Genomic DNA, 25,696 nt, shown 5'->3' on the forward strand with positions numbered 1-25,696 from the left:
TCTCAACAAATGATAATTTGATCAGCTTATATGCAGCAAGGCAATAAAATGTTGGAATTCTTTCACTTTCATTCCAATTAACCAATCACTGAAATCTTGTATTATTATTATTATTATATTTGTAACAGGAGATAAATCTTTAACCAATTTCTCCACTTCCATTCTCAAATCTCTCCCGTCAGCTTCCGCATCATGAAAGTTAAAACCTCATGATGATAGCAACTTGCTGCTTCCTTAATGACTTTGAGGCTTGGCCATTATAACTGATCTCGTGGTAACCGCTCATGTCCAATTCCAGCAGCAGCGATCAAAAATGTGTGCAAGTACATTTGGCTGTTCTTACCAAGACTGCAAGACACTGCAACAACCAAGAACAACATCTATTTGTGACATTTCTAGTGAAGTTCACAGGCAATGGGGGAACAATATTGGAATCTTACATCTAAGCAAGATCAGTATCAACATTGCTTCTTTCTTCACAGATGTTGCCAGGAGTCCAGGACGATCTAATCTCCAGTATTGATTTTTTTCTGATTTAAGATTAAAATGGCCTTTGGTAATATACAAGGAACTAGTGAGACCATGTTTGTATTGTCTTCTAATTTAAGGAAAACAGAAGAGACACTGAAAGCAGCTAAAGATTTCTGGACTAATAATTGGAATGTGCAGCTCATCTAATGGGGAAGGGCTAGCCTTGTATCTGATATGGTTCAGAAGAATGAGAGGAGACTCAATCGAAATGTATAAGATGCTGCGGGACTTGGATGGAGTGGATGTGCAGAAGTAGTTTCCTCTTGAGAGAATCCAGAGTTTTTTTTGGGGGGGGGGGAGGTCACCATTTCAAAATAAGGTATTATTGTTCATTTAAGATAAATAAAGCAAAATGTTTTCTCTTCAAGGGTCACAAATTTTTGCAATTGTCTTCGTTGAAGAGTGATGGAAACAGTCTTGGAATATTATTAAGGCAGAAACATAAATTAAGGAAGTGAAAATTTACTGCAGGAATGTAGAGTGGAGCTTACAGACAGATCAGCTGAGCTCTCATTAATTGGCTTGAGAGGCTGAGTGGCCTACTCCTGCTCCCAATTCAGATACTCAATTAAAGAATGTTGTGTATAGGGTACTATATTAATTAGTGCTTATTGCTTCAAGTTTTATTTTTGGTGACCAGATACAAAACCAGCCCACGACTTTCCTGTGCATTAGTGTACTCCTCTGAAAACAGTGCATAATAAATACTTAGCCTCAATAATATGCCAATAATTTCAGTTTAAGTTTCACTCTCAACAAGTATGTTTACCAAGCACAATGCCCACTCATAAAATGGTGTTTCTCTTCCAAAGGAAATCTCTAACTGAAGTGATTCACCAGTGACTTGTAGCTGATGAAGGTCAAGTTTTTGGCAGGAATGTCTTATTTCCCCTCTCTTCATTGCACATAATCTATATTGTTTTGTCTGCAGTTACTTGTCTGTGATGGAGCTGCAAGCTTTTCATTGTATCTGCACATGACAATGAACTGCAAATCACTCATGACTTTCACAACCAATGGCTGATATTTTATATTAAACGCTTGAACATCCTGCCTCTTAAACAGTTTATGAATATCATTTAGCTATACATGTTTAGAGTAAACAACTGCCTACCAGTTAATCAATTTATCTTCAGTTAACCTTAAAGATTATCTTTGGGTCAAAGTACATTTTGTAGTCACATCTCCACAGAAATTTAGATGGAATTCAATGGAGAGAGTTAAGATCTTGCACTTCAGCGTGTCTGCTCTCACTCAAGATGATACATTCTAATTGGCAGCTTATTTCAAGTTTTTCCAGTTTGTAAGGAATCAATAATGAAAGAATATCTAAGTTTAAACAGTATGGGACATCTGGAGTGCCAGAGGCAGTGGTAGAATGATATAAAAATTGCAGTGTTTGAGTGTATTTAGACAGATGCAGTTAAAATGGTCCTTGTGGACATGGTGGGCTGAAATGCTTGTTTGTGCTGTACAACTGACTCTCACCGAACTTGGACTTTAGCAACGTTTTGTCATTATGTCAATCCGCTGTACCTCTTCCATTGGTTTACTGCAGTCATTATGTTGCTTAAAATGTAGCCAATCCAATCAAAGATTTGAACTCTTAAATACCAAATAACAATTGTTATACAATAGTGGTGGTTCCGATTATTCCTCATCTATCAGAATCAGAATCAGACTTTAATCGCCAAGTACCTATGCACATACAAGGAATTTACTTCCGGCAGATGTTGTCTCTCTGCTCATAACAATAATAATGATAAATATAAATGAAAATATAGATTATACATACAGGTAGTGCAATCCAAGTAATAGTTAGCCGACAGTTAACTGCTGGCTAACTATTACTTGGATTGCACTACTGCACTACTGGCAGTTAACTGTACAGCAAAGTGACTGCAGTAGGGAAAAAACTTCTCCAGTGTCTATTAGTCTTAGTCTGGAGGGATCTGAAGCGCCTACCAGACGGAAGCAGATCAAACAGTCCGTACGCAGGATGGGAGGAGTCCTTTATAATGTTCCCCGCCCTCTTCTTCAACCTGGAAGAGTACAGGTCCACGATAGAGGGCCACTGTTACAGGGTCACTGGACACAGAACTCTCAGAGAATGGAACAGCTTGGGAGCAAATGTTTTTTTTAAAAAATGAACACCACTAATCTAACAATTTTATAACATTAGTGACTTTTCATGCACTACAAACAGTTGAAAATTAAACAACACTGGACATTTATAAAAGAATTTTCTTTATAGATCCTACTAGAATTTCCACTGGATTCACTGATCAGTTTCACTCCTACTTTCCTCAACATCAATCATGCAAACCTGTCCAAGAGGCCAAGCAATGTGAAAAATTGAACATTTAAAACACCTACCCTGCATGGAATTAATCACCCAGGTGAGATTCTGCAGATTACTCCTGTCTGGGAGCCTTCAATTAAGCTCTTAAAAATGAATTGCAACTGTTCTTTTTTTAAAAAGCGAAAAGTCATGCTAGAGAATTAGCTTCTCAAAGTCCAATCCTATGTCCCCGCCATGTGAGGTGGAAAATGGGCAAGCACAGCCAGCAGGGCTCTGGTAAAGCTATATAGGCCAATCCCCCTGTACAGTAGAAGCGATGGATGGCAGAAGTGTTGATGAACTCTAACCATACCATTGACTTCAGAGGACGATGGATACTGGAGGCCTATGGTCCACTTAGGAGCTCAGGGCCCCAGTAAGTACATAGAGAACCAAAAAGTATTTTTATTTCAAGGCTTTAAAACAACTTTGGAAAATGACTGCTCTATATTGATAAAGCCAAATGATTTAGCAAAAATTTCTTAGACATTTCCAGTTACGTATTTAAATTGGGTTAATTATAAACCTAAGATATTATATACCAACTCTGTCCTTGAGCACATCAACAAGTGTGCAGATAGAGTGACATCACAAAAACAAATAAAGTTTTCCTCAATCAGAAACCATGGATGAACAGAGAGATTCGCCTCTTGCTCAAAGTCAGAGAATCAGCCTTCAGGTCTGGAGACCCAGAGGCTTACAGCTCAGCCAGGGCCAACCTGAGGGGGGGAATCTCTCAGGCTAAACATACATACAAACAGAGAATCGAGGAGCATTTCAACTCCTTGGATTCCCGGCGCATATGGCATGGCATACAGATCATTACGGACTTCAAACCATCTAGTACTCTGCCCCCTTCCAGCTCTGCTTCCCTCCCTGATGAGCTCAATTACCTCTATGCTCGCTTTGACTGAGAGAACAGGGAGTTCACCCTCAAAGCGGATCTCCCACCTGGTGAACTGTCTCTCTCACTTTCCACCTCCGATGTTTGTGCCACCCTGAGCAGGGTGAATGTACGGAAGGCAGCTGGTCCGGATGGAATACCTGGCCGAGTACTCAGAATCTATGCAGGGCAGTTGGCCGGGGTCTTCATGGACATTTTCAATCTGTCCTTGGCCCAGGCATTCGTCCCCACAAGCTTCATGATCACCACCAGCGTGCCAGTGTCGAAGCATTCCACTGCCACGGGCCTGAATGACTTCCGCCCAGTTGTACTCACCCCCACCATTACAAAGTGCTTTGAGAGACTGGTTCTATCACATCTGAAATCCTGTCTGCCCACTACCCTGGACCCCCATCAATTTGCCTATCGCACCAACAGGTCAACAGAGGATGTCATCTCCACGGCACTTCACTCTGCCCTGACCCACCTGGACAGCCCCAACTCTTACGTCAGAATGTTGTTCATTGACTTTAGTTCGGCATTCAAAACTGTGACCCCCTCCAAGCTGATCACCAAACTTCGCCAGCTTGGTATCAGCTCATCCCTCTGCAATTGGATCTTGGACTTTCTGACTAACAGACCCCAATCTGTTAAGTGAGACAACCTCTCCTCCTCCACTCTCACCCTGAACACCAGCGTGCCTCAAGGCTGTGTGCTGAACCCTCTTCTGTACTCCCTTTTCACCTGTGGCTGCGTTCCTGTACATGGTTCTAATTCCATAATCAAGTTCGCAGATGACACCACAGTGATTGGCCTGATCAGAGGTGATGACGAGACGGGCTACAGGGACGAGGTCCAGCATCCGGCCGCGTGGTGTGCCAACAACAACCTGGCCCCTAACACCCAGAAGACCAAGGAAATAATTTGTGGACTTCAGGCATGCTAGCAGCCACACTCACGTCCCCATCTACATCAGTGGAGCGTGTATCAAGCTTCAAATTCCTTGGTGTCCACATTTCCGAGGATCTCACCTGGTCCCTGAACTCCTCCATCCTGATCAAAAAGGCACAACAGCGCATTTATTTCCTGCGGACCTTCAAGAAAGCTCACCTCTGTCCCAGGATACTGGTGGACTTTTACCGCTGTACCATTGAGAGCATACTCACCAACTGCATCTCAGTGTGGTATGGCAACTGTCCCGTATCGGACCATAAAGCACTCCAGCGGGTGGTGAAAGCTGCCCAGCAGTTTATCAGCACCCAATTGCCCACCATTGAGGAGATCTACCATAAACGCTGCCTGGGCAGGGTGAAAGGATGCATCTCACCCCAACCATGGACTTTTTACTCTCCTCTCATCCAGTAGGCACTACAGGAGCCTCCGCTCCCACACCAGCAGGCACAGGAAGAGCTTCTTCCCTGAGGCTGTGACCCTGCTGAACCTCACACCACAGCGCTAAACAGTATTGCACCCATATTGTACTGTCTCAGTACTTTTATATTTGTGTGCTGTAGCACTTACTTTTATTTGCAGTTATTTTGTAAATAACATTATTCTTTTGCACTTCTGGTTAGATGCTAATTGCATTTCACTGGCTTTGTATCTGCTCGAGCTACCTCCACTTCCACTGCAGCACCTACCCTCGTGTGGGCGAGCTTTCAGGGCCCAGTCACCTCCGGACCCACAGTCACAAACCCTCCACCTGACATAAGTCGTGGTCGTCTTCGACTCCAAAGGACGAACAACATCTGTACTCGGCGCAATGACAATAAAGTTGAATCTAATCTAATCTTGGCAAAACACACAAAATGCTGGTGGAACGCAGCAGGCCAGGCAGCATCTATAGTACAGTCAATGTTTCCGGTCGAGACCCTTCGTCAGGACTAACTAAAAGAAGAGATAGTAAGAGATTTGAAAGTGGGAGGGGGAGGGAGAGATCTGAAATGATAAGAGAAGACAGGAGGGGGAGGGATGAAGCTAAGAGCTGGGAAGTTGATTGGCAAAAGGGATACACAGCTGGAGAAGGAAGAGGATGATTGGACGGGAGGCCTAGGGAGAAAGAAAGGGGGAGGAGAGCACCAGAGGGGGATGGAGAACAGGCAAGGAGTAATTTTGAGAGGGACAGAGAGAGAGAAAAAAAAGAAAAGAAAAAAGGGGGAAATAATAAATAAGGGATGGGGTAAGAAGGTGAGGAGGGGCATTAATGGAAGTTGGAGAAATCAATGTTCATGCCATCAGGTTGGAGGCTACCCAGCCGGTATATAAGGTGTTGTTTCTCCAACCTGAGTGTGGCTTCATCTTGACACTAGAGGAGGCCATGGATAGACATATCAGAATGGGAATGGGACGTGGAATTAAAATGTGTGGCCACTGGGAGATCCTGCTTTCTCTGGCAGACCGAGCGTAGGTGTTCAGCGAAACGGTCTCCCAGTCTGCGTCGGGTCTCACCAATATATAGAGGGCCACACCGGGAGTACAAGATGCAGTATATCACAGACAGGGAGATTGGTGGGAAGGGATGGGGGATGAATGGACAAGGGAGTCGCTTGGGACAAGGATCCCTGCGGAAAGCAGAAAGTGGTGGGGGGAGGGGAGATGTGCTTGGTGGTGGCATCCTGTTGGAGGTGGCGGAAGTTACGGAGAATTATATGTTGGACCCGGAGGCTGGTGGGGAGGTAGGTGAGGACAAGGGGAACCCTATCCCGAGTGGGGTGGTGGGACTGCCTGGCCTGCTATGTTCCACCAGCATTTTGTGTGTGTTGCTTGAATTTCCAGCATCTGCAGATTTCCTCGTGTTTGCGTAATATTGGCAATGTTAAGAACAGTCAGATTATAAGTCTTGAGTATTACAGACATTTCTTTCATGCAAGCTTAAAATACTGTACCATCCATTCATGGAAACATGTACAATTGTGATGAGAATCTAGGCTTCAGCAAAAATCTAGTTCAGTATGCCTTTGCAAAAGCCAAATTCCCTGATATTAAAAACTTCACATTAGGGTAAAACTGGAAATTGAGGCCATTCTTTAGTTTAATAAATGTTCCATACATGGCAGACCTAGGAACAGAAGGATTTACACAGGGCAAATACACTGGAATCTAAATGAGACACCAGAGATCAGTGACACAGCACGACTAGGACATCTGGCCTGTATTCATTAGTTTTAGAGATAGGCTGGAAAAGACCACAACAAAATAATGAGTGACCTTCAAAGAAGAGAGGTTCAGATAGATCCCCTGTGTGAGGAACATAGCTGGGAAAGTTTGGGGAGTGAAAGCAGAATGTTGCTGAGTGGTAAACATATAAAGTATGATAAAACAGGAACAAACCAAGTGACAAACAGCTTCAGTGTTGATAATTAAAATGATAATAAGGTTGAATGTAGAAAACTTGGTGTCCCAATTCATCGGCAAAATAGGACAGCTGATTCTTTCAAAGGCAGAGTATGCTTTATGATTAACTCCTCATGGTGCAGAAATGTGGTGTTTGTCCCAGTCCTGCTTACTTGACCTGGAACATCTAGCAATCAACTGTCGTGCACCTTACCTGCTATGGGAGTTTTCAACTATCATCTTGGTAGTGGTGTACATCCACCTCAGGCCATAGCAAACAGGCTCTGGACTAGGGGTTCCCAAATGTGGGGGTCCACAAACCCCTTGGTTAACAGTATGAAAAAGGTTGGGGACCCTTGCTCCAGACAAACTGAACGACATAATCAACAGACGTGAAACAACACACGCTGGTGCCTTTCCCATCATCTTGTGGGGTTTTAACCAGGCCAGCTTGAACAAGTCCCTACTTAATTATCACCCTCATATCACTTGTTCCACAGTTGTTATTGACTTCATCAAAACCTGTGTCCATGAGTGTATGCCTATGAATCAAAAACCATGGATGAACCAGGAGATTCACATTCTGCCGAGGGGTAGATCTGTGGCATTCAAGTCTGATGATCCAGGACTATAAAAGAAGGCCAGGTACAACTTACAGTGGGCTATCTTGAGAGCAAAAGAACAATCTGAGTGAAGTTGGAGGCAGAGTCTGATGCACGTCAACTCTGGCAGGGTTTGCAGACTATTACTCCCTACAAAGTGAAACCTAACTCACGAATGGCAGTGATGCTTCACTCCAGATGAGCTCAATATCTTTTATACACACTTTGAAAGGGAGTACAAAACTACGGCTTGCAGCATTCAGTAACCGTGTGATGCCTGTCTTGGAGACCGACGTCAGAACGTCTTTCATCAAGAGGATGAACCCTCAAAGGGACATGCTCCATTGGTGTACCTGGTAGTGCTCTGAAGATCTGCGCCAACACGTTCATAGTCATTTACAATCTCTCATTGCTGCAGTCAGAAGATCCCACTGCAGCTAACACTGTAGGTAACTAGTATAGCAGAGCCCAGGAAGAGCAGGGTGAGCTGACCTAACGACCATCGTCCAGTAGTACTGACATCTACAGTGAAGTGCTTTGAGATACTAGTCATGGCTAGAGTCAACCCATCTCAGCAAGGATCTGGACCCACTGAAATTTGCTTATTGCCTCAGTAGGTAGGTACGTGTATATACACACACACACTAGCAGAGAAAAATATAATAATAAAACAAAAATAGTAAAAAAGTAAATCAGTTACAGTATACATATATTGAATAGTTTTAAAAACATGCAAAAACAGAAATACTGTACACTATAAAAAGTGAGGTAGTGTCCAAGGGTTCAATGTCCATTTAGGAATTAGATGACAGAGGGGAAGAAGCTGTTCCTGAATCACTGAGTGTGTGCCTTCAGGTTTCTGTATCTCCCACCTGATGGTAACAGTGAGACAAGGGCATTGTCTGGGTGCTGGAGGTCTTTAATAATGGATGCTGCCTTCCTGCGACACCGCTCCCTGAAGATGTCCTGGGTACTTTGTAGGCTAGTACCCAAGATGGAGTTAACTAGATTTACAACCCTCTGCAGCTTCTTTCAGTGCTGTGCAGTAGCCCCCCCCATACCAGACAGTGATGCAGCCTGTCAGAATGGTCTCCACAGTACAAAGTTTTTGATTATTTGTTGACATGCCAAATCTCTTCATACTCCTAACAAAGTGTAGCCACTGTCTTGCCTTCTTTATAACTACATTGAACTGTTGGAATCAGGTTAGATCCTCGGAGATCTTGACACCCAGGAACCTGAAACTGCTCACTCTCTCCACTCCTGAATCAATTAACAGCTAACACATGCAGGGAACCCAGAAGTCTTCCATGTGCCCATACATAATAAACAGATAGCAATGGATGGTGCAGACCAAACTGGTAATTTATACTTTGGGACGGAAGTTAACATTGTTTTAAAAAGTCTATTTACCAAAGAAGACATAGCCAAAATCTCAGTAAAAAGGTGAAGCAGTTGAGATGGTGGATGGTGCAGCAAGTAGAGCTACATTATAAACATTTAAACTTAATTGTATTCATATTTTATAATTCCATTTGTTGAAACCAAAATATTAAGAAAGGTAGTGGACAGGAGTCATGCAGCTTCTCATCAGAAATTTCACAACAGCACAATACATAAACACCTAACCACATTCTACATTTCAACCCAAGTCATTGAACAAATTTCCTACTATATTATACACAAATAGCCCAGAATAACTAGATCAAATGCAAATCCTTAACACTGAGCAGGAGTACAAAACAGCAGCCAGTTTTACACTCCATCTTCCTCTTCTCCACTGTGCTAAATTTCAGAGGAACTGCTAATTGTTCTCACCTTTGGCAAAATCCCATTGTCCTCCCATAATTTCTTAAAAAATGAGCCTCTGAACTCATCTTTTCAAAGGAACTTCTCCATTTAGAAAGATTGAAGAAATTTTGAACTATGCACATGACTAACTACAGATGAATTACATCTGTTAAGTCTTATCCTATTGTAGGCCACTTGACACAGATGCTAACAGACACTAAAGCCAACATATGTGATCTACACAGCTTTGTCCCATGAATGCAGTTCTTTCCACTTCACACTTCATTGGAATACATTTGAATCCTGAATCACAAAGAATTCTCAATCACTTAAAACCTTAAGAATCAATAACAAGTAAACTATTCAGTAAACTAAGGCTACATCCACACTACACCGGATAAATCCGTAACTGAAGCTTTTTCTCTTCATTTTTACCCTTCGTCCACACTAAAACGGTGTTTTCGTCCCCCGAAACTGGAGCTTTTCAGAAACACTCTCCAAAGTGTGTATTTCTGAAAACGCCGGAGCAGTGTGGACGGGGTAACTGGAGACTTCTGAAAACGCTGTCAGACGGCAGCGCGCCATTTCATTGTTTTCTTGAACACAACCTAACAATTTCAGAACAGACAGCAATGAGACTGACGCCAGAAGAGTTAGAAATGTACTCACCAAATACTTTGACCCATAACTTACTGAATAAATAAGTATACTCACTTTGCCCTGTTTTCTGTCCTTGCTCGTATGAAGGTGGTTTACCTATTTATGCAAGTACTTCTCTGACAATAGATGTGTAACAGCCTAATGTAACATTGTATGGAAATACAAGATAACACTGATGCAGACATGTTTTATACATTTAACAAGGTGCTTTATTAATGCAACAGAGTTAGTTAGTTTTTCCAATGTTCATCGTCGGCCAGGTCAATCTGTCTGTGAACTCCCTGTTGGTTGCTTCTGTACGCTCCAGTATTTGTTTTTTTTTACTTTTAAGTTCTCCTGCACAAAAGCCAACAGCTGTCCGTCGTTTTAAGTTTTTCTAGTCTGTAACTACACAAACGGGCACTTTTATGGCGAGATTTGACACCAAACATGTTGCTTGTTTTCGGTAGATGTGTCCTGCGCATGCACAGGAGGAGGAGATTCACCAAAGTCTCCATTTCAATGTGGATAGAGATATTTTTAAAAGCACATAGTGTGGATGCCTATCGTTTTTATGCGAAACCGGCATTTTCAAAATTATCCGGTCTAGTGTGGACGTAGTGTAAATCAATAAACTATTCCTGGGGGCAATGAATGGGTTATATTTTTATTGATGTCTATAAAATCAGAAAATACCTACACATACAAAAAACAATCACTGTATATGGTACCCATTCCTCCGGTGTTGTAAATGATTGACATCAAAAACACGCAAGACTAGGAAGAAAAGACTATCACTAAAAGCAGAAAGTAAGAGAGAGGGAGCACACACAAAATGTTGGAGGAACTTGACTAGTCCTGATAAGACCATAGACCAGAAGATATAGGAGCAGAATTAGGCCATTTGGCCCACCTAGCCTGCTCACCCATTTCATCATGGCTGGTCCAATTTTCCCCTCTGCCCCAATCTTTTGTTTTCTCTTCATGGCTTGACAATTAAGAATAAATCAACCTCTGCCTTACATATATTAAGGACTTGGCCTCGACAACTGCCTGCAGCAAAAAATTCCACAGATTCACCATTTTCTGGCTAAATAAATTCCTCATCTTCGTTCAAAATGGAGGCCTCTCTATTCCAAGTTTGTGTCCTCTGGCCTTAACTGTCCCACCATAGGAAATATCCTCTCCACGTTCACTCTATCAAGGCCTTTCACCATTCGAGGGGCTTCAATGAGCTCACCCCTCATTCTGCTGAATTCTAGTGATACAGGCCCAGAGCCATTAAATGCTCTTCATATAACAAGCCATTCAATCCTGGAATCATTTTCGTGAACACCCTTTGAACCTTCTGCAATTTCAACATATCCCTTCTAAGATTAGGGGCCCAAAACTGCTCACAATACTCCAACAACACACACAAAATGCTGTGTTCTACCAGCATTTTATGTGTTGTTTGAATTTCCAGCATCTGCAGATTTCCTCATGTTTGCTCACAATACTACAAGTCAGTCCTTACCAGTGCTTTATAAAGTTTCAACATTACATCCTTGCTTTTAAATTCTAGTCCTCCCTGTTTCCCGATGGCCTACCATTGTGCAATGAACCAATTTTAATTAAAGTAAAGGAAACCTTAGTAAGCAGTGATCATAATATGACAGAATTCGACCTGTAATTTGAGGGAGAAGCTAAAGTCAGATGTATCAGTATTATAGAGTAAAGCAAATTACAGAGGCATGAAAGAGCAATGACTAGAGTTTCTGGGAGCAACTCAAAAGGCATAGGATAGATACATCCCAAAGAAGAGGAAGCATTCTAAAGACAGGATGACATAACTATGGCTGACAAGGGAAGTCAAAGCCAACATAAAAGCTTATGATGGCTTTGGAAATGGTGCTTAGGAAACTGAAAGGTCTGAAGGTAGGTAAGTCACCTGGACTAAATGGACTACACCCAATTTTCTGAAATAGGTAGCTGAATAGATTGTGGAGGCAATAGTAATCCTTCAAGAATCACTAGACTCTTTGGCAAGGTACTCTCTGGACAGGAAGATTGCAAATGTCACTTCACTCTTCAAGAACGGAAGGAGATAGAAGAAAATAAATTATAGGCCAGTTAGCCTGACCGTGGTTGGGATGATGTTGGAGTCGATTAGTAAGAATGAGGTCTCAAGGTACTTGGAGGCACATGATAAAACAGGCCAAAGTCAGCATGGTTTCCTCACAGGAAATCTTGTCTGACAAATCTATTAGAATTCTTTGAAGAAGTAACAAGCAGGATAGACAAAGGAGAAATGGCAGATGTTGTGTACTTGGATTTTCAGAAGGCCTTTGACAAGGTGCTGCACATGAGGTGGCTTAACAAGCTACGAGCCTATGGTATTACAGGAAAGATACCAGCAAGGATAGAGGATTGGCAGGGAGGTAAATTGAGATATTTCTGATTGGCTGCCAGTGACTAGTGAGTGGTGTTAGAACCGCTGCTTTTTACGTTGTACGTCAGTGATTTGGATGACGGAATTGATAATTTTGTGGCCATGTTTGCTGACAATATAAAGAGGGGCAGGTGGTGTTGAGGAAGCAGGGAGACTGCAGAAGAACTTGGAGAGATTAGTAGAATGGGCAAAGAAGTGGCACAGGGAATACAGTGTCGGGAAGTGTGTCGTCATGCACTTTGGTAGGAAGAATAAGGGCATAGACTATTTTCTAAAGGAGAGAAAATTCAAAAATCCAAGTTGCAAAGGGGACATGGGAGTCCTCGTGCAGGATTCCCTAAAGGTTAATTTGCAGACTGAGTCAATAGTGAGGAAGGCAAATGCAATGTTAGCATACATTTTGAGAGGACAAGAATATAAAAGCAAGGATTTCTCACTTGAAGTATTCATAAGTTTTTTGGGCCCCTTCCTTTGACAATGGAGAGTTTCATGGGAGGTTCATGAGCAAAGTTCCCTCCACTTTGTAATGACCGTGTGCTGTGCAGCTTTTTTCCAAGTGACAACAACATGTGTGAACTGAATAATTTCTTCAATAAAAAGTTAAGTAAGCCAGTTTTAAAATCTGCACACAAATCATCACAAACTTCACGTTGGCAACATCAGACACTGGAAAAGGAAATGTGATTGTATGATTGTGAAATACACTCAACATGCCAACGAGGTAGAAGGCGACAACCTTTGTGTGCAGTTTAAATTCCTTTGTGTGCTAGTAGCAAAGGATCTGTGCATGCACACACACCTTAGAGGGAAGACTGCTCATGAGAATCATTCCGGGAATGAAAGGTTTATCATATGAGGAGTGATTGATGGCTCTGGGCCTTCACTCATTGGAAGTTAGAAGAAGGTGGGGGCGGGGGGGGGGGGTTCTTATTGAAACCTATTGAATGTTGTAAGGTCTAGATGAGGGGTTCCCAAACCTTTGCTTAACTGTAGGGGGCCATGGCTTAATAAATGTTGGGAACTCCTGGCCTAGATAGAGTGGATATGGAGAGGATGCCTCCTGTGGTGGGAGAATCTAGGACCAAGGGTCTCAGAACAGAGGGATGTCCTTTCAGAATGGAGACAAGGAGGAACTTAAGCCAAAGAGTTAATATATGGAATCTATTGCCACAGGGGGCTTGGGAGACTTGGTCTTTGGGTGTATTTATGGCAGAGGTTGATAGGTTCTTGATTAATCAGGACATGAAAGGTTATGGGGAGAAGGCAGGAGAATGGGGTTAAGAGATTAGGTATAGGTATTTGCTTATTAATGCAATTAACTAATCAGCTAATCACATGGCAACAACACAATGTATAATAAAAGCATGTAGCAGTGGTTAAGAGGTTCACTTGTTAGAGCAAACATCAGAAGGTGGAAGCAATTTGATCTAAATGACTCTAAACATGGAATAATTGTTGGTGCCAGATGGGGTGATTTAAATATCTCAGAAAACTGATCTCCTAGGATTTTCATGTACAACAATCTCTAGAGTTGATAGAGAAGGGTGCAAATAACAAAAAAAGATCAAGTGAAAGGCAGTTCTATAGAAGAAAACATCTCGTCAATGTGGGGAGGTCAGAGAATGGCCAGACTGGTTTAAGGTAACAAGAAGGCAACTGTAACATAAATAACTACATGTTACAACAGAATGCACAAAACATCAACCTTGAATTGGATGAGCACCACAGGCAAAGACAATGGGCATACTCAGTGGCCACTTTATTAGGTACAGAAGATGCCTAACAAACTAGCCACTGAGTGTATATCCTAATGTATTCTTTGACAGTCCCTTATACTGTCTCTAACTACACCAATCTTCATGTCACCTGCAAACTTGCTTCTCCACCCATCTACAAAGCATTGGGACTGGATGCTGTGAACCCCACGGTCCTGCAGGAATGTGCTGAGCAGCCGTGTGGAGTCTCCAGCACATTTTCAATCTGAGTCTCAGCCTGGAAAGGGTCCCGACTGTGTGAAAAACATGTGTGGTCCCAGTACTCAAAAAGCTCTTGTAAGTGCTACACCTGTCCCTACACCTCCTCTCTTACCACCATTCAGGGCCCCAAACAGTCCTTCTAGGTGAGGCAACACTTCACTTGAGAGTCTGTTGGGGTCATCCATTGCATCCGGTGCACGGCCTCCTCTACATTGGCGAGACCCGACGCAGATTGGGGGACCGCTTCGTCGAGCACCTCCGTTCCTTCCGCCACAACAGACAGGATCTCCCGGTTGCCACCCACTTCAATTCTCCTTCACATTCCCATTCGGATATGTCCATACATGGCCCCCTCTACCGCCATGATGAGGCCAAACTCAGGTTGGAGGAGCAACACCTCATATACCGTCTGGGTAGTCTCCAGCCCCTTGGCATGAACATTGAATTCTCCAACTTCCAGTAATTCCCTCCCTCTCCCTTCCCCCATCCCAGTTTCACTCTGCCTCCTCCTCCAGCTGCCTATCACCTCTCTCATGATTCTGACTTCTTCTACTACACAGTGCTTTCCCCTTACATTCCTCCTTCACCTTTCCTGCCTATCCCCTCCCCCATCCCTTGATCTTTCCTCTTACTGGTTTTTCACCTGGCACCTACCAGCCTTCTCCTTCCCACCCTCCCCCCACCTTCTTTATAGGGCCCCTGCCCCCTCCCTCTTCAGTCCTGATGAAGGGTCTCGGCCTGAAACTTTGACTGCTTGTTTCCACAGATGCTGCCCGACCTGCTGAGTTCCTCCAGAGTGTTGTACATGTTACTCAAAAAGGGCTAACTGAAAGTCTTGAATACCTATATCCTGTGGCCCTGACTGCACGCATCCTGAACATAGAAAACCTACAGCACAGTACAGGCCCTTCAGCCCACAGTTGTGCCAAACATGTCCCAACCTTAGAAATTACTAGGCTTACCTATAGCCCTCTATTTTTATAAGCTCCATGTACCTGTCCAAAAGTCTCTTAAAAGACCCTATCGTATCCTGAAGACCCTAGAGACGCTGGTCCTGGCTCATTTCCAGCCCCCTGACTAGATCAATCCTTGATCCCCTGTAGTTTTCCTACCAAGAGCACATTGCAGTCGGCAATGTTGTCATCTATCTGCTGAACAGAACCTGCTCCCATTTGGGTAAGCGGGGCAGCACTGCGAGGAGATGTTTTTTGATTTCTCAAGTACCTTCAATACCATACAGCCCTCACTGCTGGGGGAAAAGCTCTGTTCAATGCAGGTTGACACTTCCATTGTACCTTGGATAATGGACTACCTGACTGGCAGAGCACAGCTTGTGCAGCTTCAGAGATGTGCATCAAACCTGGCTCAAAGCAGCACTGGGGCTCCACAAAGGACTATATTATCTCCCTTCCTGTTTAACCTGTATACCTCAGACCTTAGATACAACAGTTATTTCATCTGCAGAAATTTTGTGATGACTCAGCAATAGTTGGGTGTATAAAGGAAGGATGGGAGGACTTTGTCAAATGGTGCAAGCTGAATCATCTGCAAGATCAGTAAGGCAAAGGAGATGGCGATGGGCTTCAGGAAGACTAAGCCTGCACTGCTCCCTGTTACTATTGATAGCGAGGACATGGATGTCATGAGGACCTACAAGTACCTGGGGGTGCACCTGGATGACAGACTTGAGTGGAGCACCAACACAGAGGCTGTGTACAAGAAGGGCCAGAGTCATCTCTACTTCCCGAGGAGACTGAGGGCTTTCGGAATATGCAGGCTTCTCCTTCACACGTTCTGCCAGTCTGATGTCGCCAGTACCATCTTCTATGCAGTGGTGCGCTGGGAAATGACATCAACATAAATGATGCCAACAGGATCAATAAACTGTCTAGAAACACAGGCTCTGTTATAGGAGTCAAACTGGACACACTGGAGGCCGTGGTAGAACAAAGGACCCAGAAGAAAATCCCGCCAATTCTGGACAATATTTCTCACCCTCTGCATGCCACCTTGGCTGAACAGAGGAGCATTTTTAGTAATCCACCAAGACAACTGTGTTGCTCCAACACAGGTTCTTCTTACCATCGGTTATATAATGAGTCAACCTATAGCTGGGAAAGTGACGAATCCCTTCTGTTTTTATTCTTTCTACTTCTCTTCTAATATTTATATCTGTGCATTTGTAACGCTATAGTGGCACTGTAATTTCCTTTGAGATAAATAATCTATCAGAGGTCTTAGCAGCAGTACTTTTAGAATTCCACTGATCAGACTTTCAGCCAGAATAACAGCCTTCCACTTTCACTTTCTTCTATGAGCAAGCCACTTCTGAATCCAAACTTTCACCCTGAATGCCTTGCATCTTTATCTTCCGAATCATCCCAACCAAATGCCTCATTAAAATTTGTGTAGGTAACATCCATGACCTTGCCCTCATCAAGAACCTTTATCACACTTCCCAAAATGTTTAGTCAAGTTTGTAAGTCCTGATGAAGGGTCTCGGCCCGAAACGTTGACTGCTCGTTTCCACTGATGCTGTCCGACCTGCTGAGTTCCTCCAGCGTGTTGTGTGTGTTGTAAGGTACGAGTTTGCTCACACAAAGCCATTATGACTCTCCCTGAGAAGGCCGTGCCTTTTCAAAAGGTCACGACTCTTAACTTGTAGTATCCTCTCCAATAGCTTTCTTACCACTGACGCAAGGCTTACTGGCCTATAAGTACTTGGATTATTCCCATTTATCTTCTTGAATAAAGCGCAATATTTCCTAGTCTTCTATCAGCTAGAACCAGTTCTGTTGCTAGCGAGGACACAAAAGACACAGCAATCTCATTACTTATTTTAAAATTCTGGGGTACATGCCAGCAGGCTATGGGGACCTATCCCCCTTAAATACTGCCTGACCCCCAAAACCATTGAATCTCTGTCTTGCTCAGTTTATAACACATTCATTGATTCTGCCTAGACAAGATATTCTTAGTAAAGCATTGACAAAGTCTCATTTGCATCCCAACACATTTCAAATTATAATCGGCAACTTTAATCAGGCCTGTTTGAAAACCCTACCCAATTATCACCAGCATATAACCTCTTGCACTAAAGGTCCCCACACACTAGACCACAGCTACAACTACAATAAGGAATACCTATTGCTCCTTTCAAGAATGCATTTTGAGCTGTACTCCTGCCACCTGCATACAGACAGAGCTTAAAGGGTAAGGCTCCAGAGATCAAGACAACCAACGGGAGGCCAAGGAATAGTTACAGGACTGCCTTAAGACAGTGTTCAAGAACTCATCTGAGGACCTGAATGACTACACCAGGGTCATTATAGACTTCATTAAAATAGCCATGAATGAGTGTGTCCTCACAAAATCATTCAGGGTTTGCCACAGTCAGAACCCCTGGATGTACAATGAAATCTAGAGCCTGCTGAGAGCCAGATCAGAGGCATTCAAGTCTGGAGATCAAGAATGTTACAAAAGGTGTAGATATGATCTCCAGAAAGCCATCTCTTTGGAGATTCTGGAGTAGAATGGACTTGACAGCTGTGACAGGGTTTTAATGTCATAACCTCCTACAAAGTTAATTCTTGCAACATAGGGGACAGCAGAGCTTTACTTCCAAATGAGCTCAATGCCTGCTATGTTTGCTTTGACCACCAGAACAGGGATGAACCATCACGCACTCCCGTGTCTCTCGATGATTCTTTGGTCTCAGTATCTGAAGATGACGTGCAGGCTGCCTTCAAGAGAGTGAATCCAGGGAAAGCATACAGTTTGGACAGAGGATCTGGCCCAGTACTAAAGACCTGTTCCGACCTTCAATCATACTGGCACCCAAGAGCGTGGTAATCTGGCGAAATGACTATCATCCAGTGGCACATACATCCACAGTAGCGAAGTGTTTTGAGAGATTGGTGTTGAAGCATATCAGCTCCTGTCTGAATGGTGATTTGGATCCGCACCAATTCCCCTACTGAAGCAACTGCCATCTTGTTGGCTCTTTAAACAACGCTACAACATCAGGACAGCAAAGATGCATACATCAGAATGTTTTTTTCAATTACAGCTCAGGCGTTTAACAGCATCATCCCTTCAAAACTAATCAGTGAACTCCAAGACCTGGGCCTCAATATCCATTTGTGCAATTGTATCCTAGGTTTACCAACTACTAGACCCCAGTCAGTTTGAACTGGGAAAAACATCTCCTCCACAATCTCCATCAGCACAGGAGCATAGCAGAGATGTGTACTTAGCCCCCTGCTCTACTCACTTCACACCTATGACTGTGTGGCTAAGTAAACTTCCAACATCATATACAAGTTTGCTAAGAAGACCATTGTTGTGGGCTGTAACAGAGCTAGTGATGAATCAGCATACAGGAGGGAGACTGAAAAACTTAGCTGAGTGGTGCAATAACAACCACCTCTCCCTCAATGTCAATAAAACTAAAACAGATTGTAGACTTCAGGAGAGGGAAACTAGAGGTTCATGAGCCACAGTAATCATTGGAGGATCAGAGGTGGAGAGGGTCAGTAACTTTAAATATCTGGGTGTCACTATCTCAGAAGATCTATCCTGGACCCACCATATAAATATTATTGAGAAGAAAGCATGGCAGCACCTCTACTTCCTCAGGAGTCTGCGGAGGTTCAGCAGGTCATCAAAAGCTTGGCAAACTTCTATAGGTGTGTGGTGGAAAGTGTACTGACTAGCTACATCATGGCCTGGTATGGAAACACCAATGCCTTTGAACAGAAAATCCTTCACAAGGTAGTGAATTCACCCCAGTACATCACAGGTAAAAACCTTCCAACCACTGAACACGCCCACATGCCATAGAGAAGCTGCATCCAAAGATCACCACCACCCAGGCCATGCTCTTTGCTCACTGTTGCCACCAGGTAGAAAGTAAAAATACCTCAGGACTCACACCACCAGGATCAAGAACAGTTACTAGACCTCAACCATCAGGCTCTTAAACAAAAGGGAATAACTACACTCATTTAAGGGTTCTGATATATTGTTATTTCATGTTCATTATTTATTGCTATTTCTTATATCTGCATTTGCATAGGTTACAGTTCACAGTCCCTGATGTTTACAGTTACGGTTCTATAGATTTGCCAAGTATGCCCACAGAAAAGAATGTCAGGATTGTATGTGATGACATGTACATACTCTGATAATACTTTTTACTTTGAACTTTGTCACTATAGCAAAGGCAAATCTTACCCAGCATCTCTGCTGAAAAGGTTGATAGAGTGGATGTGGAGAGGATGTTTCCTATGGTGGGACAGTCTAAGACCAGAGGACACAGCCTTAAAATAGAGGGGCACCCTTTTAGAACAGAGAGAACGACTTTCTTTAGCCAGAGAGTGGTGAACCTGTGGAATTCTTTGCCACAGGCAGCAGTGAAGGTCAAGTCTTTATGTATATTTAAAGGCAGATGTTGATAGATTCTTGACTGGTCAGGGCATGAAAGGATATGGAGAGAAGGCAGAAAATTGAGGAAAAATTGGATCAGCCATGATGAAATGGCGGAGCAGATTTCATGTGCCAAGTAACCTAATTCTGCTCCTATATCTTATGGTCTTACCATTTGTCCAATGGGTGCCAGACAGGCTCAGTTGACCAACAATCAGCTGCTAACTGCTACCTTCCTGATGCTGGATTACACTATCAGCACAGGTCTCAAGTGTGAACAACAAACTTCCCTCCAGCAGATTACAAAACTGTCTTCTGCCTCATCCTGGGGATGTGCCATAAATCCTGTGTACAAACTTCAACTGTCCAGTCTCAGGCATTTGTCTTCCAGTAGTGCCCTCATGGATGTCCCAGACAACTGGCTCCCAGAAGGGGATGCAGTCTGAACAAGGACAGTCAGGTGCCCCCCCCCCCCCCCCCATCGTCTCCTCCACCACCTTCCTCAAACTGGTTGAAACCACGAGGGGAGCCATGTTTAGGAATGGCAAGCTAAACAAAGGCTCTTGAAGGATGGGCACAGTGGGAAATGCACGAAGGATGTTGATTAACACCTGCTTGAAGGTGTTTTTTTTTGTTTGGCTTATGACACTTGCTTCTGCTTTTGTGTTCTTCTTAGAGGGGCACAGAGACAGTCATCAGGGTGTGGAGAAAACAGCCAGTTTAAAGAGGTGTCTGGATTCATTGGCAGTCATGGTTCTTTAATCATCAGGGTGTTATCAGTTGTTGATCATGGCTGGCTCCCTTTCTTTACCTCACCCTGCTGATGCATAGCAGATCACTTCCGATATGGCCAAGTTCCTTGTACAGATGGAAACCAGACTGCAATAGTGATGGAACTGGCATCAACGGAGGAAATGAGCTGTCACTCAGGAAGGAAGCATTCCCCCCCCCCCCCACCCCAAGTGAGGATATAGTGTGACTTGGAGTCTGCCCTGCAGGTGTTCAATTGTTTGGCCTTTATTGGTAGAACAATTTGCTTCCTTTGTGCTGGGAAGGAAATATCCATGAGGTGTCGTCATTTTTTTCCACACAAATTAGAGCTCAGTGCAGCCATCACACCACTATTGACTATAGTGATAAGTCAGGGTAGTCATCACTGTTTGAAATAAAGTAGGCCATTGCTTGATGTGGCAAGGCACAGATACCTTTTGAATTCATGAAACTACGATAAAAGTATCCTTGGTTTGCAAAGACCTTTGCATACTAAAATTTTAGTCACACCACTACATGATCCATACCATTGTAATGGGAGGTGTCCACTTGCTGATACAGAACTTCAAGATGCTGATCTAGTGGAGAATGAAACACAATAATGCCATCCATTTTCAAGAGGACCTGGTGTGGCTTGATGTATGTCAGTTTACTAAACCTGAAAAGTGCCACGTTAACTTACTGCTTGAAATTCCAAAGCCATGAGGTAGCAAGGATTATCAGTGTTGGGTGAAGCAATGCCTCACTTTGGATGCAGTCATTGAAGTGAAAGTCCTCAAGAGAATCATCAGAATACATTTTTAATCTGACCACCATTATTCTCCTCTCCCTGCTGTGGGTGCTCATAATCATACAGCTTGTAGGAGGTTCTGGTGAAAGACAAGACCCTACCCCCCACAACACACACTTTTCCTGTAGATCACATCACTGGTCCAGTGCTGGGAATGGAAAACAGATTACATTCAAGAGTTGCTAGAGAAAGTCAGCTCTTTTTTTTCTGTTCCAGATTTCAGCAACTGCCATCTTGTGTTATATACAAGAGGTAGTTCTTGGAACAGGATTTTTAAAAAATAGTTCATTGTCAACATACAAGCCAACCTTCACCATCTAGGGACTCAAAGTGTTTTGCTACATTCTCCTGGCAATGCTTCTGCCACCATTCAATCAATTCCTTTACCTCATTTAGGGATGATAACATTTTCAAAGTGTATGAACTCTTCAAGCAGTTCTGATATATCAAATTGGGTCAGTTGCTGGTCTCTCTTGCAAACCCAGCTCAATACATGTAGGGTCTTGATTACATAAAAACATCTGTGGAGGAGTACCACTCCCTTGTCAGAAGGCTGTGGGTTCACCAGAGTCTGGCACTTCTCAGAGCTGCTGTCATTTAGATGACATGTCAAACAGATGGTCTGATGTTACAGTCCTCTGGAAAATGCAGAAGCTGCCTTCAACTGAAGTCCCAAATACAAGAGCAAATTGGCAGTTTGGTTTTACATCTAAGAGCCATTGAGAAAAGAGGAGGCTGGAGTGCAAAATTGTCTACTGTTTCACAAAAATCTGTTTATATTTCTGTCCCAATCACTGTTGAGCGATTGCATTTGGTTTTAGTTATTCAAAGCAATTTCTATAGACTATAGTAGGAAATCTGGTCAGTGACTTAGGTTGAAGGGCAATATACTTGGATATTCATAAATTGTACCATTATGAAACTTCATACCATAATGATATGAATTAGCATTAGGAGTAGGGTACTTGCCTCATAAAAAGGAAGAACACGTCAGGTATTAACAGCTGGTAATCAATGAGCCCTTTGAGGCAGAAAGGAGATATAGGAGTGAACTTAAAGGTAGTAGAGCCACAAAATGATCTTGACCAGGATGAATTCCAAACCCTTTAAAGTACATTAAGAATCAAGAGTGGCGAGGACTCTGAAGTAATGGTCAAGGGAGGCAGAAGAGTGTGTACAGGACTGCTTTGAAACAGTGGACTGAATTATATTCAGAGATTCATCTTTGGATGTGAATGAATATAACGCAGTTGACACCCACTTCATCAAGACCAGTGTGCGCCTTTGAAAACATACTATATATACGCAACCAAAAGCTATGGATGAACTAGATGTACAGTTTGCTGAGGTCTAGATCTGTGATGTTCAAGACTGGTCATCCAGAACTCTACAGAAGGGGCAGTTTGCACTTGAACTGGTGGAGCACCAATATTCCAGTGAAAGGTTTGCTAGTGCTGCACCAGGCAAGGTAAGAACTAGAGTTGTACCGGGATGGGAATCAGAGCACCAGAACAGATAGTGGAGTAGAATTGTGGAGAAGAATGTGGTTAAGCCTACAAAATCAAGAATTAAAAGTTTGAGCATGATGGGACTACATTAATGTCGTGAGCTGCATTGTTTCAATGCTCTGAGTATTGAAGGAAAGGCAGATGAGCTTATGGCATGGATCAGCATGTAGCATTATGATATTGGAGCCATTAGTGAGACTTGGTTGTAGGAGGGATAGGACTGGCTGCTCAATGGTTCAGGGTTCCATTGACAGAGCAGGAGGGATGACATTACTATTCAGGGAAAATGTCAAAGCAGTGCTCAAACAGGACAGACTGAAGAGCTTGTTGTTGAGTGAGCCTTTATGGATAGACTGAGGAATAAGAAAGGGATGACCATGTCAATTGTGTTATATTATACATCACTCAGCACTCCATGGGATTTAGAGGAGTAAATGTGTAGAGATTGCAGAATGTTGCAAGTAAAAAACAAGGTGATGATACAGGTCAAGTACCTCGTTTCCAAATTGCTTTGGGCCAGAAGTGTTTTAGATTTTATATTTTGCATACATGATGATATAATTTAGAACTGCCATCATTTCCAACTCTGAATGTATGTGCTACCAGTAAGCAGCCCTTTTCTTACATTTATTCATCATACAGTACTCAACAGTAAAAATTATTACATACCATTAATATAATGAAAATATAATGTGTGTAGGGTAACAAAAGCATTGGGAGATTACCAGAATGAGCTATTGAACAACATTAAACAACGGTAGGCTTTCAGTCTCCAACGACAAAGCTCTTTTGGTTAAAAGTTTACAAATGTTTTGGTGTTATATTTTCAGTGACAATCTTGGAAAATTCAGTACATTTCTCTGCCTCATGATCAGATGCTTCATCTTTAAAAATTTAATACCATGCCTTTTCTTGAATTTCTGCAAACAACATTGAATATTCACAATTACCTTCAATTTTCAGCTTGTCACAGCAGATTTCATGGTCAGCATACTCTAATGCTGACGAATCCACTCTTTCTATACATGATCAAGATCATTGTTTTTCACTTTTTTTTTTGCAGAGTTTTTCTTTTTTTCATTAACTTCTTTTCATTACATACGTGAGGCCACTTCTCAGAACTGCCTGTGTTGCACAGAGCTGTGCATAACCTGGGAACCTTCTCAGCATCTTGCAGAATTTCCATGTGTGACATGTTGGTGCTCAAAAAAGAAGTTAGTATTTCAGTGGGTTTTGGATTTGAATCTATCAGTAGTAGGCAATTTAAATTTTCCATATATTGACTGGGACTCCCATACCATAAAAGGGCTGGATGGGAAAGAGTTTATCAAATATATTCAGGAAAATTTCCTGAATAAATTTCCGGTACATAGTGGAATAACCAGGGAAGGTCTGGTTAGGGCACTGAGGAAAGTGGTAGAATAGAGGGATCTGTGAATTCAAATCTATAATTTCTTGAAAGTGGTGACACAGGTAGATAGGGTTGTAAAGAAAGCTTGGCACATTGGCTTTCATAAATCAATGTTGGAATGTTATGCTGAAATTGTACAATGCGTTGGTGAAACCCAATTTGGAGTACTGTGGGCCATTTTGGTGACCTACGTATAAAAAAGATGCAAATAAGGTTGAAAGAGTGCAGAGAAAGTTTACAAGGATGTTGCCAGGACTTGGGGACCATTTTAAGAGTGAAAAATCAATTTAGAGTGAAGTTAGAGATGGAATTGGATGCAATCAAGTTTGGCAGCATTTGCTACTTCCAAGGCAAAATCTAACATCAATGGCTGTGATGCTTCGCTCTCTGATGGGCTTTTTATGTATGTGCACTTTGAATGAGAGAATAAACCTATCTTTACACAGATACCTGTAGCATCTGGTGACCCTGCGATATTCAACTCAGAGACAGATGTAAGAGTACCTTCAAGAGGGTGAACCCTCACAAGGAGTTAGGCCCTGATGGTATATCTGGTAGGGCACTGACAAACTGTGCCAACCAAATGGCTGGAGTGTTCAAGGACATCTTCAATTTCTCACTGCTGCAGTTGGAGGTTTGCACTTGTTTCAAAAGAGCATCAATCATACCAGTAACTAAGAGAAGCAAGGCGAGTTGCCTCAATGACTATTATACAGTTGCACACAGATCTACTGTGATGAAATGGTTTGTAAGGTTAATCATGGATGGAAGTAATTCCTGCCTGAGCAAGGACCTGGACCCAGTACAATTTGCCTACCACCACAACAGGGCTACATTATCATTGTCATTGACTTGTTACTCAGTCTTGGACCATCTAGAAGCAGCAACACCTACCTCAGGCTGTTGTTTATTGATTACAGCTCAGCATTCAACACCATCACACACTCAGTACTAACGAACAAGCTTCAAAACCTGGATCTCTACCGCCTTCTGCAACAGAATTCTTGACATCCTCATTGGGAGACCACAGGCAGTTCAGATTGGAAATAATCCTCAGGATTCTGTTTTAATCTCATCAAATATTTCAACTATGGCCATTTGTTTGCACCTCCAAGGTTCCCCTGGATTCTCAGCCTCTGAAGCTTTTAAGTTACGGATGAACTCGCAACCTTAAAGGAGGCATTGTAAATAATCAAGACTCTGCAAACGTTGAACAGGATTTTCACAAGAGACGACTGTACTAGCAAGTGAACTCGAACAGA

The 25,696-nt window shown here is 42.8% G+C and overlaps 1 protein-coding gene across 1 annotated transcript in view; it reads right to left on the reverse strand.

Moving 5' to 3' along the window:
- myo10 (myosin X) overlaps window positions 1-25,696 on the reverse strand; it is a 264,144-nt gene that overhangs the window by 179,080 nt on the left and 59,368 nt on the right. The gene's annotated exons all lie outside the window — the stretch shown is intronic.

Source organism: Hemitrygon akajei, chromosome 20 (genome assembly GCF_048418815.1).
Source record: "Hemitrygon akajei chromosome 20, sHemAka1.3, whole genome shotgun sequence".
In the NCBI taxonomy this organism is placed as follows: domain Eukaryota; kingdom Metazoa; phylum Chordata; class Chondrichthyes; order Myliobatiformes; family Dasyatidae; genus Hemitrygon; species Hemitrygon akajei.